This window comes from Crassostrea angulata, chromosome 1, assembly GCF_025612915.1.
Source record: "Crassostrea angulata isolate pt1a10 chromosome 1, ASM2561291v2, whole genome shotgun sequence".
Classification (NCBI taxonomy): Eukaryota; Metazoa; Mollusca; class Bivalvia; order Ostreida; family Ostreidae; genus Magallana; species Magallana angulata.
This window is the reverse complement of record NC_069111.1, coordinates 3,379,037-3,394,462: the sequence shown is the minus strand read 5'-3', so window position 1 is coordinate 3,394,462 and position 15,426 is coordinate 3,379,037. Positions and strand designations below refer to the sequence as shown.

The 15,426-nt window shown below is 33.4% G+C and overlaps 1 long non-coding RNA gene across 1 annotated transcript; it reads left to right on the top strand.

Annotated features, from left to right (window-relative positions):
• The first annotated feature begins 4,504 nt into the window (after positions 1-4,504).
• LOC128163627 (uncharacterized) lies at positions 4,505-14,570 on the top strand. The gene is made up of 4 exons (XR_008240831.1): positions 4,505-4,805; positions 11,478-12,351; positions 12,778-12,878; positions 14,223-14,570. It is a non-coding gene; the product is annotated as an uncharacterized LOC128163627 (long non-coding RNA).
• Positions 14,571-15,426: the final 856 nt, after the last annotated feature.

Sequence of the window (15,426 nt, the reverse complement as noted above, 5' to 3'; positions counted from 1 at the left end):
TGGCATATGTCAGACTCTCCGATCCCGAACCATAGAGGGGGGATTCTCCAGTACCACACGTGCGTAGACCTGCTCATAACCAGATATATTAACAATTAGCCTTCAGAAAATCGCTCAATTGATGAGTAACGTTGTTTAATTTGTAAGAAACAAGGAACGTGGGAAAAATCTAAACTATCCGATAACTGAAGCCTGTTCCGCACAGGGAACAGAAACCCGTTCTGCAAAAGGTTGAGATGAAAGTGGCTCGCACAAGAAGCAAAGTTCTTTGATATTTTTTTTTCTTGTCTGTTTTGTTACTCGAGTTCTTTGATTACGAATATATCTGTAAAATTAAGATAGCGTATATGTAAAGCGTTTAATTGAGGATCCTAGATCAGAGTTTGATATACGGTCTCTGGAAAGTGACAGGCCGACATATTGTGTACGCAAGTTCCCACTTATTAGCGAACGAGGAGCGTACTCGCTTTGTAAGGGGAAAACTTCAGAGAAATCTGGATTTACTGTGATGATATAATATGAAGTATAAAGACATGTACTCGTAATCGTCAAATTTATCATTATATTTTTCCAATCCGTTTCCACAATCTTGAGAAAGTGTTTGGACACTTTTCATTCAACAATTAACAATAAATTATTGGAACTTAGAATTTGATGCAAAAAGTAGAGTCATGGTTTGTTTCGTGTGTAGATGGTCAAGGGTTCGATACTATTATACCCGTGTCTGATGAACACATTGGTCACAGAATCACTAATAATTTCTTGTTTTCATAAATATCAGAAAATTAAAGACATCACCTATCGTCACCTTTATTTAAAGAGGTATACATGTACATAGAATTTAAGTACAATTCATGGGTAATAAATATAATTCGTATGAAATACGCACTGTATAATGTTTTGAGATTTTTTTATTACAAGGGGTTCCTCGGATCTGCGAAGAGAGGCAGCTTCGAACTTTGAGCCAAAAACAATCTACAGACATTCTCAGGGAGAAGTCAAACCTGTCGATCGGAAATGGACTTCGATGTACGAAATAACACCAGCGTTTTGTTTTCTGTGAGGACGTAAACACGAGTGTCATGTTCGGCTTGAGATCCTCTCAAAGGGAGCGGAAAACCAGGACGGTAAAAAGTCAATAATCCGAGCGCTGGAGCTTCGACAGGCAGCCCTGACACCGGGTCCTTACCCAGGCTACCTAGAACACGCGGGTACGATCCGTGCTCTGACAGTTGGTCGCCGAAAAAACTCACCTGTTTCGGCATAATGCATTTTGAACAGATTTATACGTGGGAAAATTCCTACATATATACAGCAAAAATCCTAATTTGTCATATCTATTAAAGAATCATTCGATTTTGAACGTTTCATTATAATGTACCTGATTAAAACTGTTATAATATTGAGTTAGTCAACAGAAAAACAAATACATTGAATGATAAAAAAGTAAATAGATTAAAAAAAAAGGAATTAAATAAATTTAAAAACAAAAACGAATAAATAAAACACAGCTTACTATTTTCACATGACATGACAGCAAAAAAGTATAGATACAAAAATTCAATTCACATCTGTAGTTTTTTTTGGGGGTTTTTTCTTTTATCAAATTAAGAATGTAAGACAAATATGTGTTTAATTACTTTAAAGATGTGTATCAATTTATCTTAGCAAAAATGTAATCCTTATATCCTTGTATTTTTTTTACTTGTCTTTAGAAATTTTTAGTAAATCTATTTCTAGTCTATTTTGATCTGGTAAAAAAAATTACAGGCATCTTTTTGTTTTCTATTGTATTTAATCTAGACTGCCTACTGTAGAGGTTGTAGAAATTGGTTGACATTAGGTGGTTCTAAGTAGCACAACAATTTATTTGCCATTATACCTGTAACCACAGACAACATGTCATACCGACTGCACGTAAATATCATCATCATTTGAGGACAGATATACCACGGACAAAAATATCCCTTACCACGAAATATTTCTGAAAATGGCATAAAAAGGTATTGACTTAAATTGAAATATTTCATCGAAATACGCATTCATATATCACTCAGAATTGAAAACAGACGACACTGCATGGATTTTATTTAAATGATATGCTATAGTAAAATACAATCCATAACTTAAAAATATTTCTAAAAATATTTCTAAATCAAATTAATTTAAAAGAAAAATAATAAAACTATTTTTATTTTCAATTTAATTTTTGTGAACTTAAAGAATGATTTATTTTTATTTACAGCAAGTTGTTCTTTTAGTTTTTGTAATTATGGGTATAGAACCCGATCTTCCTGCGCGCGCAGCCGGATATTCCAGTTTGTGGATATCTTGGGTGGTTTGACACTTGACGGCCCCTTGTCGTAAACTGTCAAATAATAATGTACAGACATAAAAATAAATATGTATGAAGCAAAGACATTTTAAAATAGACGTATAAACTCGTTCTTTTTTCCCTGTAATACAGCTTGCGTGTGATTAATGGCAAGTTGTGCTTCTAAGTCGTAGGGGCAAAAAACGGATCGTGAACGGGCAATGTCTAAACAAAATAAAATGTTGGTAGATAAATTGAGCAATATCGGTTTTCTTATTACATCCAAAATATGTTCCGTTTAATATTTTATTGTCCATTTATCTCGTTTACGCTATCATCAATGCTCGGTCGAATTAAAACGAAGTGCTTGCAGCTGATGTGTTCCGAATGTCTACAGCTGATGTGTTCGGATTGTTTCGGTTTATGGCAAATGTTACACCTGGGTAATGGCTTTACCTAGAACAATCTATCTTGTCAGGTAGCGGGGGAATAACAGGCCTCCTGGAAAATAATGATATATTGCTTCATAATTACTGACAGGAGAGAGAGATAGAGAGAGAGTGAGAGAGAGAGAGAGAGAGAGGAGAGAGAGAGAGAGAGAGAGAGAGAGAGAGAGAGAGAGAGAGAGAGATCTTTGTATGTCTTCATTTCATTCTATAACTGATTTTTTAAACATAAAATCGGTTAGGTTAAAGATATAGTTTATAATTTTTATTGTATTCTCCATACCCATTCCCTTTATACGTAAGGATATACATATACAGAGGTGTTCTGACATCAGAGTTCTGTTCAGAGTTGGTGTTTAAAAAAATAAAAATTGAAAAAGACATCCGAATAAGCGACAAAGGTGATTTCAGGAAAACATATAAACGATAATTATTTACGGTTTTCTATCTTCTTACTCGAATATACATGAACGTTTGAATATTTTTGTTTTTTGATTTCATATCAGAAAAAGTTTTGTTTCTTGATTTATATCACAAAAAATTATGACTTATTCTTCATGGATATGATTCATCTTAAAATCTATTTGTCTTTAAAGTATTTCATTTCATTTTTAATAAGAATACTTTTATGCATGTAAATAAACCCATTACCATGCAAAATGCATAAATTTTTCAAGGACATATTTGGCTTCACATCATCCTGTAAAAATATCACACATCGTTAGTGGAGTTTTTGTTTTAACTAAAACTTATTAAAATATTAATATAGCTCTGGTATTTTGTTTATATAATGTAGTGTATTAGTAAGGTATCTTACTAAAACCTTACAATTTATGAATTTCTCTTTTTATTTTGGTTTACGTTCCTACACACGTTTGACCTTTGTTCATTTCATTACTAGGGTGTCCAAATCCATGTCAGAAACCTATACACCAGAGCCAGTCTAAACACCTATTTCCTGAGGTACGTACCGAGGAAACCTTATCCCGGCCTTTCTATTTTAATTACACAACAAGCCCTATATTTGATGTAGATCTTGGTGCTTTATTCAGGGGGCTGTAGTCTTGAGACAGGTCATCTGTCTTCATCATCGTTCCTCTCCTTACGGTAATGGTGTGTACGGACCCTCCCTCCCTCCTCGGGGCCCGGCGACCGGTGCCACGCGACAAGGTCTTTGTAAAACTGACCCGCCGCTGGACAGCTGGGGAGGATTCTATTAACGCCTTAATATTTATGTCCTTCGGTACAAAGCCGCGAGTCGTATACTTGTCTATTGGTCAAAGATTGGTTACATGGGCATTATGTGCTTTTACAATCACTAGAGATCTCTAATTACACCTAGTTTTATCAGCTGCCGGATGACCACTGGTGGGTTTTAGAAAGAATCGTTCCCTTAGAACCACGAGATCTTAAATAATGCTATAGTTCTTATTTAATTTTTTTTTCGTTTCAAAATAAGTGCATTTCCGCAAAGTAAAATATTGTCTAAATAAACCTTGAATTTCTTTGTTTGATGTTGGAATGATGAGACTATTGAAATATTGCCTTCTAACATTCTCCATCTATTTCTGCAATTATTCCGACTAAGTGCCGATTGAACAGAAGGCCATTACTGCGGCCTTACTGTAACAAACTATCTAAGAGAAATTGTAATGAAGTTGATTTATGGTTATGTCTTTAGATTTTAGTAAAACTTGATCGGAATCACGTTCTGTATAGTGGAGGGAGTATCCATAGGCCAGACGACAGGTGAAATGGCCAACTCTGTACGTGTGTCCAGAACTTTTACTACTTTTTCCCAGTAATGGATTTTTACGTAAAAACAACAACTCTTTGAAATGGCGATTGATGATGTTATGGTTACGAAATGGGGAAACTCATAAAAAGTCGGATTAAGGAGAGGATGAGTTCTCGGAGGAAGCCGCGACCGGTTCCCCGGGAGAATGGTGACAGGGTGTTTTTAAGCCCCCACTGCTTGCTGCAGCAGATTGCTGAACCTACCGGGTCCATCTCGGCCTGCACCACCCAGCGCGGAATGGAGTTCGGTTAGTTGTCTAATCAATTACAAAGAAATAACTGTGACGTTTATCATTATTCTTTTAAGAATGAAATTTTGAACATTAACTGAGTATCAATCTGCTGCTAATAATACCGACTGGTACAAGTTTTCGTTTTACCAAATAGACTCACAATAAAACGAGCATCTTTTAAAAAATGTATGAAACCAAATCAATACAAAAAAGAAGCATTAACCTCTATGAGCCCGGCACAGTTTTCTTCTAAATACATGGTGTAATTTTTGTAAGGATCAGGACATAAGGAAGCAGATGTTTATTAACTATTTTTGCGATTAATTTTGATTAGACCTGAGTCGCTTCTTGATGGTTGTCTTTGTTTTTGGACAGCGCTACACGCTCTTTATGAATTACAAAAATATGCAAATCAGAGGATGCACTCGCTCGGAGATTAAATCCAATTGTGTTTATTTTGCACGATTCTTGGAGTCCGGATAATGATTCATCCGGTATACTCTAATTTTAGTTTGTTTGAGTAGGTCTTTGATGGAAATTTCCCCCACTGTCTCCATATCTGATTTCAAGTTTAGTGTTTCTAGGAAAGTGGAAGACTTTTCGAGACACAGAAAAAAAATTAGAACGATATTTCAAATTATCGTCGAAAAATATGAAGTGAAACACAGTGGCATTTGGTGATTGAAATATTTGCTTTTTTCCACAAATAATTGTCATTTATTTAAAAAGAAGCATTAATAATCGTGTCTAATCTGTCCAAATATCCGCCGGCACTGACTCAGTCGCGTTATCCAATTTTAGCCGAACAAGAGAGTTTTACACATTCAGGGAAGGAATGAAGATAGATTGCGGCAATCACGTACAGCGATTTCTCCCCAACGTCTTCCCCGGGTCTCTTTGTTACATCGAACAGAAAGAAGACCTCTCCTTCCTACTTCTTGGTCTGCGTAATGAATATCATTATTAGTCGATGGTACCGCGCTTAGTCCCGTATTGATGTCTTTTGAATGATGGAAAATGCTACACTTTAGAAGTTGTAATGAAAATCCTTCATCTGTTTTAGGTTTTAGGTTTCGTGTTTTTGATGTTCTTTCTTGGGATTTTCTAGATGGTATTTTTAGTTGTTCGAAATCTCTAAACCAAAAAAGAAAATATAGAGTTTTGTTCCAATACTAGAGAAATATAGATACGAATTAAAGATTTCAGCTGAAAGACGGTTCTTTTTGAGAAATAAGAAAAGGTTTAAAAGAAGTTTTGACATTTTTCTCAAATTATGAATACCGGTATTTCAAAGTATGTAGACTTTAACTCTATATGATGATAATAATGAAGTTGGATTTGAAATATCACCGTTATATTGCCGTTATAAGGATTTTTCACCATTCATATAATTAGATTGAAGCGAGTTCATTATTGGTTCTAAAGTAAAAATACTCAAATAAATTTAATGTTCCTAATTACTTTAGATTGTAAAATTATGATATTTATATGATATTTTTCTTTAGAAAAGTAATCGATAGAAACACTAATTGGTACCGATGAACTTTAAAATAAATTTAACATTTTATGTAATTTTGAATTTAAAGGCTTGTTGATATGATATATGTAATTCTGAATTCCCAAGTGTTACAGCTATTTCTATGACATGTTTATGACAATGTGAGTATATTCATCTAGCCTTATACGGTAGCTGCAAGCGTCATTAAGAGGTGTAACACAGCCATGTACACATGTATGTTTTATTTTTTAAATCAGTGACACCATATACACTGGTCATATGTAGTATTTTTTAAAAACACAACTCCACATTGCATTTACATTAAATAGGATAAAAATACAAAATAATAAACTTTCAAGCGTTTCAGGCTAATCGAATACACTACAAAAAACATCTAAGTACCAAATTAAAGATGTCAAAAAGTAGAATATGCCATCAAGCTTTTTAAGGAATCTCGCAAAATGTCGTATATACGCTGTACACCGTCACTCGCTGTTCACGGTCAGGAATATCCAATGTCCGGAGGGACTGGTCGATCCCCCGCCTGTCCGGAGAAATTATCGCTTAATCTCTGGCCATTTATCATCCACAGAGCCAATTTATTTCCCCGATAGAACCGCTTTGTCTCCAATAACCCGGAGTTTCCAGGAAGTGAGAATAGACGCAATCGATAAGCAATTACCGCGGAATTCCGGATATACAGGCAAAGGGAGTTAACTCATATTAAAGCCAACACTAAAGGAAGGTTTACAAATAATTTGAGCGCTTAACGTCTTAATTCCGAATGACACCGTTGAAAACTGAATTGCTTTCTAATAGCTCTAAAATATTCTTACTATGCCAAACATGTTCCCTTGACTATAGAAGCTATTCACCACACGATGCAAGTTATTTAACAGTAAAGGCTAAACTTTTATATTTGAGTGTTTTGATGTTGTAAGAGGTGCTCCAAAGAGAGAACTTCCAAATGAGATGATTAATGTGTGGACACGATTCACACAAAGAACCGCTACCCAGCAGTCCGCTAAATCTGCCCCCTTCACCGGAGAAATAGGTGTTACCGGTCCTTTCTGGAGAAGCCATCAATCATGGCGCCGAGCGACAATCTGCCTTAATCACACGATATGAGTGTAATTGTTCTGAAAGTTTCTGCTGCTGCTAGAATGGGATTAGTAGGATATAATTTATGTGTTTGTCTATAGACTATAAAACACCCCGTTCCCCGTCGAGGTCGGAATGCCAAGAACTCTGCACAACCCGCTTATCTTTTGAAGTCCGACCCCGACAATAAACAAAATCGGTTATGACTAATGTACAGGAATTCTAGGGAAAGAAAGTGGTCTCAATTCACTGAAAATCACTAACAGTTCGGTCTCAAGATTTACAATAAATCACGTACGTATGCGGGGATAGAAATACAATGAGCGAGAGAAGGTTTAGGGATTTTTGTAACAGAATGCACTTCTTGTGTATATCATAGCCTATTTGAATTGTCCTTTTTTAATCTAATTGCAATCAAAGTGACTTGTATTTGACTTAAAATGTTTGACAAAAATTCCTTATTGTAACATATTCTGTTGGGACATTTGCATTAATTTATTTTTCATGTTCAGTTATAAGTACATGAATTATATTAAAGCAATGATTTCAATTTCGTAAAAAAAAAAATAAGCCTCGATTGGAATTTGATTTGTCGTTTATTCTTAGGAGTGGGTGACAGATACTTACGATGTACCACACACTAGTTGATAGAGTACTGGATCCGAGAGTCCCCCAGAAAACAATGTAAATTCGTGATATTAACACAAGTCATAAACAGGTGGAAATCAACAATGGTTGTACATTTTATTCCAATGGTTTGAATATTTTGGATAGTCACAATAAACAAACCATTAAGTTGCATGTCCATTACATGTGTTCATTTCCTTTATTGGATTCCATACACTAGTGTCCTAATTGGTTTGTTTTCTTCTTTGATTATCTTATCTGAATATATGTGTCTGAAGTAATATTGATTTTCGAAAAGATGGAACCAAAATGTGTGACACGTTGTCAGGGGGAATCACTCTTTAACTTGATAGTTAATTTCATTCCGGGAGTTGTTTCTCTTGTATATGGAATTTTCATCCTTAAAACCAAACGTAAAAATGAAAATGGGTACTAAACAATATTGATATTCATTTGAAAGCTAATATGATTTGATTTAAACATATTTCAATATTCCAGTAAACATTTTTGGATTATGCGGCAGGCATAGCCTCTTTAATTTTCTATCTAACGCAAAAGAGATTTTTTGCTTATTATTTTCCCACGATTTAATAATTTACATGATTTTCATCTACCATCAAAAATTGCAATGACTCAAATCAACATCTTAATATTTATGGAGAAAGCCTGTATATAATTCGATTACAATTAAATTTGGTTTTAATCAATTAGAAGACTTTGTGGTCTACAATTTAACCATGAAATTTACCTTTAATTTTTAGACACCGTATGGTTTATCAAGCCGTAAACAAGAAAGAAAAATTCCATTAACTTCAACTTTTAATTTTGAGTATTGTATACAATGTACATGTACAGAGCTCTTCTTCTAAAGGAGGTCAATACAGTCTAAAAATGGCCACCGCTGTCCAAAAAAGCAGCCCTCTTATAAAAAGCTAGCTGAGCAGATTACATGACATGAGTTACTGCTCTTGGGATGCATTATTTGAGGCTCTGTCTCCGCACCAAATATTTTTTAAGAAATTATATATAACAACAGTGATGTTAATTTACTTCGCGGATCGATGAAAGAAATAACAAACCTTTTGCTAATGGCGAGACAAAGGTATACAGCGTGTAGTCATCGAGTCAACTTATAGTACTAGTCAAGTAAACCGTTCTAAACAATGGCACAATTGACGTGGGTAACTTAAAGGAGGCTGGGCGGTCAATTAACCATCAGATCTACCTTGAATTTTTGAAATTTGATTTGTTTTAGTGTAAACAATTATTTATTAAAGAAATATCTCATTTATATCAGTGATCAAATTTCAAGATCAAAATAGTCTAAAATGATCACGATTATACAGCTCCCTTTAACCTTATTGCTAACGCTTAGCTTGAACGGTCTGCAGAAAGAAAATTGTTGACTACCAGAAAGATACATTTGTAATTCTGGTTAGAATTAGAGTGCACACTTCATTAGATGGTCAGCCACGATCAAAGCAAATCACAATTTCCGTGTCATCAAATGTTCTTCCAGAATTCCCATACAGTAACGTCATTGCAGGAAAGATAGCGTGACAGCCATCAATTCAATGTGGAAATTACGATATAGAAAAGTTGCATATAATGGGCACTTCCGACTAGAGGGTTAGCTAAGGACAGTAAGGTCACAGAATTCCCAGTAAAGCAAATTTTTGCTATAATTAAGTAATTTAAAATCATCGATATCATTCCGCCATTAAGCACTTTTCTGTGACGTGTCGGGTCGTACTATACCGGGGACTGAGATTGCGCATTATCTCTGCATATATTAACTGATATTATCTCCAGGACAACAGTTACGGGTCTGCTTATAGTATATATGTCTGTAACTTATGCTATAAAGAGGCTGGATTTCGGGCTATCATCGACCCCTCACTAAATCACGGCGGCGAAGATGACGAGTAACCGATGTTTTGAGGAAGAGTGGGCGGTGACCAGTGTGTAGCTTCCTTTGTGTGAAGAATACATCAACATCATTATCACCGAGTCTTTTCTTTTCATTCTGTCGACCCGGGGTTAAACATGTGGAATGTTGCATAGCGTCTGAAGCTATTGCATGCTATATATTTCTATATATATAGACTTATGCTTTTATGAATTGTTATGACTTTTTATGTATATTTACATAATATTACGTGCATGTCCCTCAATTCACGTTCTTACATCACTCCAACTTTCTTTGTTTCATATTTTTAATTATTCAAAAGCAGACGTGCGGGGGGGGGGGGGGGGGGGGGGGCTATATTTCTTAAGTATTTTTTCAAGATAAATCATCTTAAAAGCTAACTGGCCTCTCTACTTTCATCTTGCATCTCCATTTTAGAAAAAAAAGATGCCTGAAAAAAAGGTAGGTACATGTATATACACAAGCATGGGTATCTTGTTATTCTCCAATAAACACGTGGTATTCTGTGAATTCTGAGAGGATGTCAAACAAAAGACCAGTAAACAGGATAATCCTAATCCGTTAATTGCGAACTAACTCAGTAACGTCAGTAATTGGTGCAGTGAAACAAGCAACTCTCCTTTCAAATTCAGGGAAACGTAAGTCTGTGCTATAGAATTTGATAACGGTGAGTTGAACATATATTATTGACTAATGCCAAAAGGAATGGACACAAGTTCCAAAATCTTTAGAATGTCCTCTCCTTGTACATAATATATTAGAATGCCATACAATGCCAGTTAACATTTATAAAAGTTATAGTACATTTAATGAAATACAAATAAATCATTAGTTTTAAATTGAATTAGAATTAGGATGGATAAGAAAGTTATGCAAATAATTTAAAAACTTAGATAAATCTACCACACTTTTGTATATATGTGTTCATCATAAGATAAAGTTTTGTCACCCCAAAGTAACAAATGTACATCAATTATATTCAGAAAGTTCAGTGATAAAAGATTATACATAAATGATTGTCTTAATGATGAATATTTTTTTACAAACGAAGAACAAGTGATGTGCATCTTCTGAACTTCCACATGAACACATTGGGTTGGCTATTATGTTACAACGATAAAGATCACAATTGAGAACACAATTATGCCTTAATTGTTACCGGTCTACTTTGAACAGTCTGTTTTATTAACTTGGTCAAGTATACAGAAATTTTAATCCAAGAAATTTTTGGTAGTAAATATGATTTAAAGATCTTTATCAGAAGAAAAAAATGCGAGGGACTTTTGAATATTGGCTCTCACTATTGCCGAGAAGTATCGAAAGACAACTTATCAGATATGCATGCAGTTGTGGTTATGTTAAAATATAACTGAAGTATGGATAAAATCAATTTCTAGATGTCTTTTAAGAAAATTGGTAAGGTTAAAAAAACCTTTATAGAATGTGCCTTGTAACAAGTCATTTTTACAGTATAATTATCTTATATCTAGATTTGTCGTTTTATTAAAATGTGCATTTTTATACTTTGTAGAGAAAAAATACCCGGTTATATTCACCATTATAGTACAAGGAACCATTGAAAGACTGATTAGCAAAGCAAACATTTGTAATATCATTAAATTTTGTAATTGGGACATCACAATCATATTATGCCCCTTTATCCTGCGCTGATTTATTCATCGTGTATGAATTAAACAACAACGATTAAGCGGTAATCCATCATTATCAAAAACATTTTTAGCTGCAAAGATTTTTTATCTTCTTGTTAAATAAATACTAAAACTAAATAGTTTCATCTTTTTATACATTAAGATACTAATTACACCAGTTGGTTTTAAACAAGGTACATGTAGAACAGATGAGCAAAAACCTACAGCGGCTTGGGACCTCGGTCTTAAGGTATCAAATGTACATTTGACCAAAAAAATGATACCTGGTAAAGTATATATATTCTATGTACTCATTTGATAGTATGTAGTTTCTAAAAATAGATTTTTTCACGCCCAATCACTATGGAGAAGTACCTCTAACGCTGCAGATCACACACAGTAAAATACTACATGTATTTTTCTTTGACAAAAACATTTGTAATCATGATTAATATTTCTCAAATAAAAATTGCCAACATATGTTAAATCAAAAATAGTGCGACATTTTGAAAATTTATTTTTATCTCCATAATCTACCAAGCTCATCCAGGAAAATCCCGAGCTCTCAGGCTCAGTTATAAATCCGATACCTTAAGTAAAAAAAAACTACCTTGTACCTGTAAGGACCAGTCGGATATTTGAACCAGGCAACGTTTACAAATCAACTCCACCACAGTACTGAGACCATCGCTCTACCACCGCACCACACAACAGATTGAAGAAACCTCAAAGGGATAAAATTCATCAGCGCTGCATGTAATTATTATTTATTTATTTATTTTTTTTACAAAGACAAGTGCATAAATGTACATTGTTCTATCATGAGATTAGCTTAGAGTTCCTTGTTCCTACTGGAACCTTTCGTGCTCGGAGCGGGAGAACTGCAGACGGGAGGTACTATTATAGTATTCGTCTTTCATACATAATATGATATGTAAAGTAATTTGATTCGTTCTTTGTATAAATTTCGTTTTAAAAAGTTTTAAGACATTACAAAAACAAATTGTCTTCAAATTAAGAAAATACTCTGAATTTGATGTAAAACAACACACGTACATGCAACCCATCCCATCCTGAAAATATTTTGATTTTCGAACTTGTTTTCTTGCATTAAGATCAAGTATTTTTAAATTAATTTTTATGTTAATCTTCGCTCGATCAAATATTAAAATTGTATTTCAGATTGCAAAAAAGAATTTCACATTGCTGCTCTGAAATATACTGATGATTCTAGGAAAGTGGTAAAATCTATTCCACGAAATCATATTGAAAAACTCAAACGGGTAAGCAGATAGAATCAACATACTAGCAACAGTGAATGTGTTCACATTGAGTTGTCATTCTTTGCAAGATGTAGAACTTTGAAATACTGCCTTGGAATGTCAAGAAATCGATTAATTTTTCTTGAATGGACCATAAAGTTATCAATGCATTGTAATTTATTTGTTTAACCGCGTATAATGAAAAATTATGGTAAATTATAGAATCGGTTTGGTAGATTTTTATACATAAATTTCATTTCAATATGAGGCTTGTTCCGATTGAATTATCCTGTGCATATAAAAACGATTTAGAAAATATTGATTATGAATGTATGCATAATGTTTTATCATTAATCACTATATTCTTTTATTTTTAAATATTGAAAAAAAAATTGAAGTTACATGTAGTTTCGAATGGGTAAAAGATTTCTTTGCTTGGTTTTGTTATTTCTATTAGATGATAAAATTTAGAAGCATTTTATCCTTTCTCCATTCTTTTTACTGTTAATTAGCTCTTTTTTTTAAATTTCGTTTTAATACAACATGCTTTCAATATCTGAGACGTTCTAAACTATTATGAATGCGTGCATTTTTTTTTTATTGAAACACTATTGCATATATAGTCTGTTTAGGACGTATGTTTCTCCACTCAAAAGGGCCTTCAACGTTCATGTGAAATAGAGTCTCTTTATTTATTTATGAATTGCACATATTGCCATAAATAATATACAGTAAATTAAAGATACATGCGTCATGGATAAAAATATCGACTTTTAAAACAGTACGGTCCAAAGAAAAGCAACTCTAAATGAAAAATATTTTACAGAAAAGAAAGAAAGATGAATTATATCACAATATTGCTATTTTCATTTAATAATTTATACCTGAATTTAGAGAATCTCATGGAAAATTTAATAATACAATTAATATTCTTATTCCAATCTTAATCCTTGCTTTGACAAACTGTGAAATATCACAAACATATACAATATTAAAATGAATTATATTTTATTGATTATAAATGCATAGAAAAATTATCAAAATTCATCCTATCATTATAAAAAAAATAAAACGATTTTTTAATGTAATATTTATAAATTATCTTCAATTTATTACTTATGTGAGACAGAAGCATAAATTATGGAATATTAAAAATATTAAATTACGTCGAGTAAAAGTAAGTCATTACCGATTTTTCAAACTAAAAATCAGAATACGTGTAGCTCATCTAATGTCAGAGAGGAGCGCGAATTACTGGATTATGCAATGTGGGGAGCACCTGCTCCAAATTCATGCAAAAGAGCGAACCAGAAAAGGATTGTAATATCAAAACTATATGCAAATTTTAAGCAATTTTTTTCTTAGATCTAAGGACAGAAGACCACCAACTACGCATGAAAACAGATAGATTTTATAATGTTTAGAGATATACATAAAATAAACAATATTGTTGAAATGAAAATTGTGGCATAAATTTACAATGTCATTCCGGGATACGCATGAAGTAAGCTGCCAAAGGATACCTTGATAAATCAAACAAATAGAAAACAGTCTTCAAGTGATAATTTTGTCATATTGTTAATTTTGAATTTACTGGGTGGGGGTAAATAAAACGTTTACAATATGACAACTACTTGCACATGCATGCATGTATTAAATTTTGTGAATGGAAAAAAATATAAAGGAATGACCTCAGTATGATGGAAGAATCATATTTTGACATCTGATATCTATACAAAAAATATAAATAGATCGTATAAGAGGACGTTTTCCTACAAACATTCCAGTTCGGTATGTAAAATGATTAAGCAATAATATCATGGTTTCATATGTAGGGATTAAGTCAGAGGAATAAAAGAGCTGTATTTCATATAAAACTGCGCGGGCGATCTAACAAGCTCAAATCGTTCTATTCTCATCACAATAATTTAATCCCGAACCCGATATCTTGAATGGTCAAAAGTAAGCATTGATTACAGGCAGTCAAATCTACGAAATCAAGACGCTAGCATGGATCTACACGACAGGCCCTATCTAAGGTCCGCGGTAACCGGATCACCGTCACTCAAAGCTTCTCATTACAAGCGGAAGAATTTCAAAATTTTGCATAACAAGTGCCACGAGATTCAGATATGGTTGATACTCGGCCATTAATCAAATCGCGGATTACAAGAATATGGACCATATTTCTTGCTCTTGACGTCCAGGCGCAATTGTGTGTGGTTACAATAAACACTTACAAAGCATACAGAGCATTCCGGATTGTTTCCTATTCTAGATTTTTTTTTACTTTAATCAAAGAATTCTTAAGTACGTAATCAAAAATAGCATACATTGTTAAGATAAAAAATAATGTTACATATATATGAGTTTTTACGTGAGTTTCTTAATTTTTAAAATGTATTCAATGATAACGTCTTTGTGTGTATATAGATGTAGTTCTATTTTCATGGGTAAACGTCGTTAAGTTTTTTAAGAATAGTCTTTCATCTCGAGTCGTTCTAGTTTTATGTCAATTTAATTATATTTAATTTGAGTTTAGCGTTAAAAGGCTGAAGATCACAATATT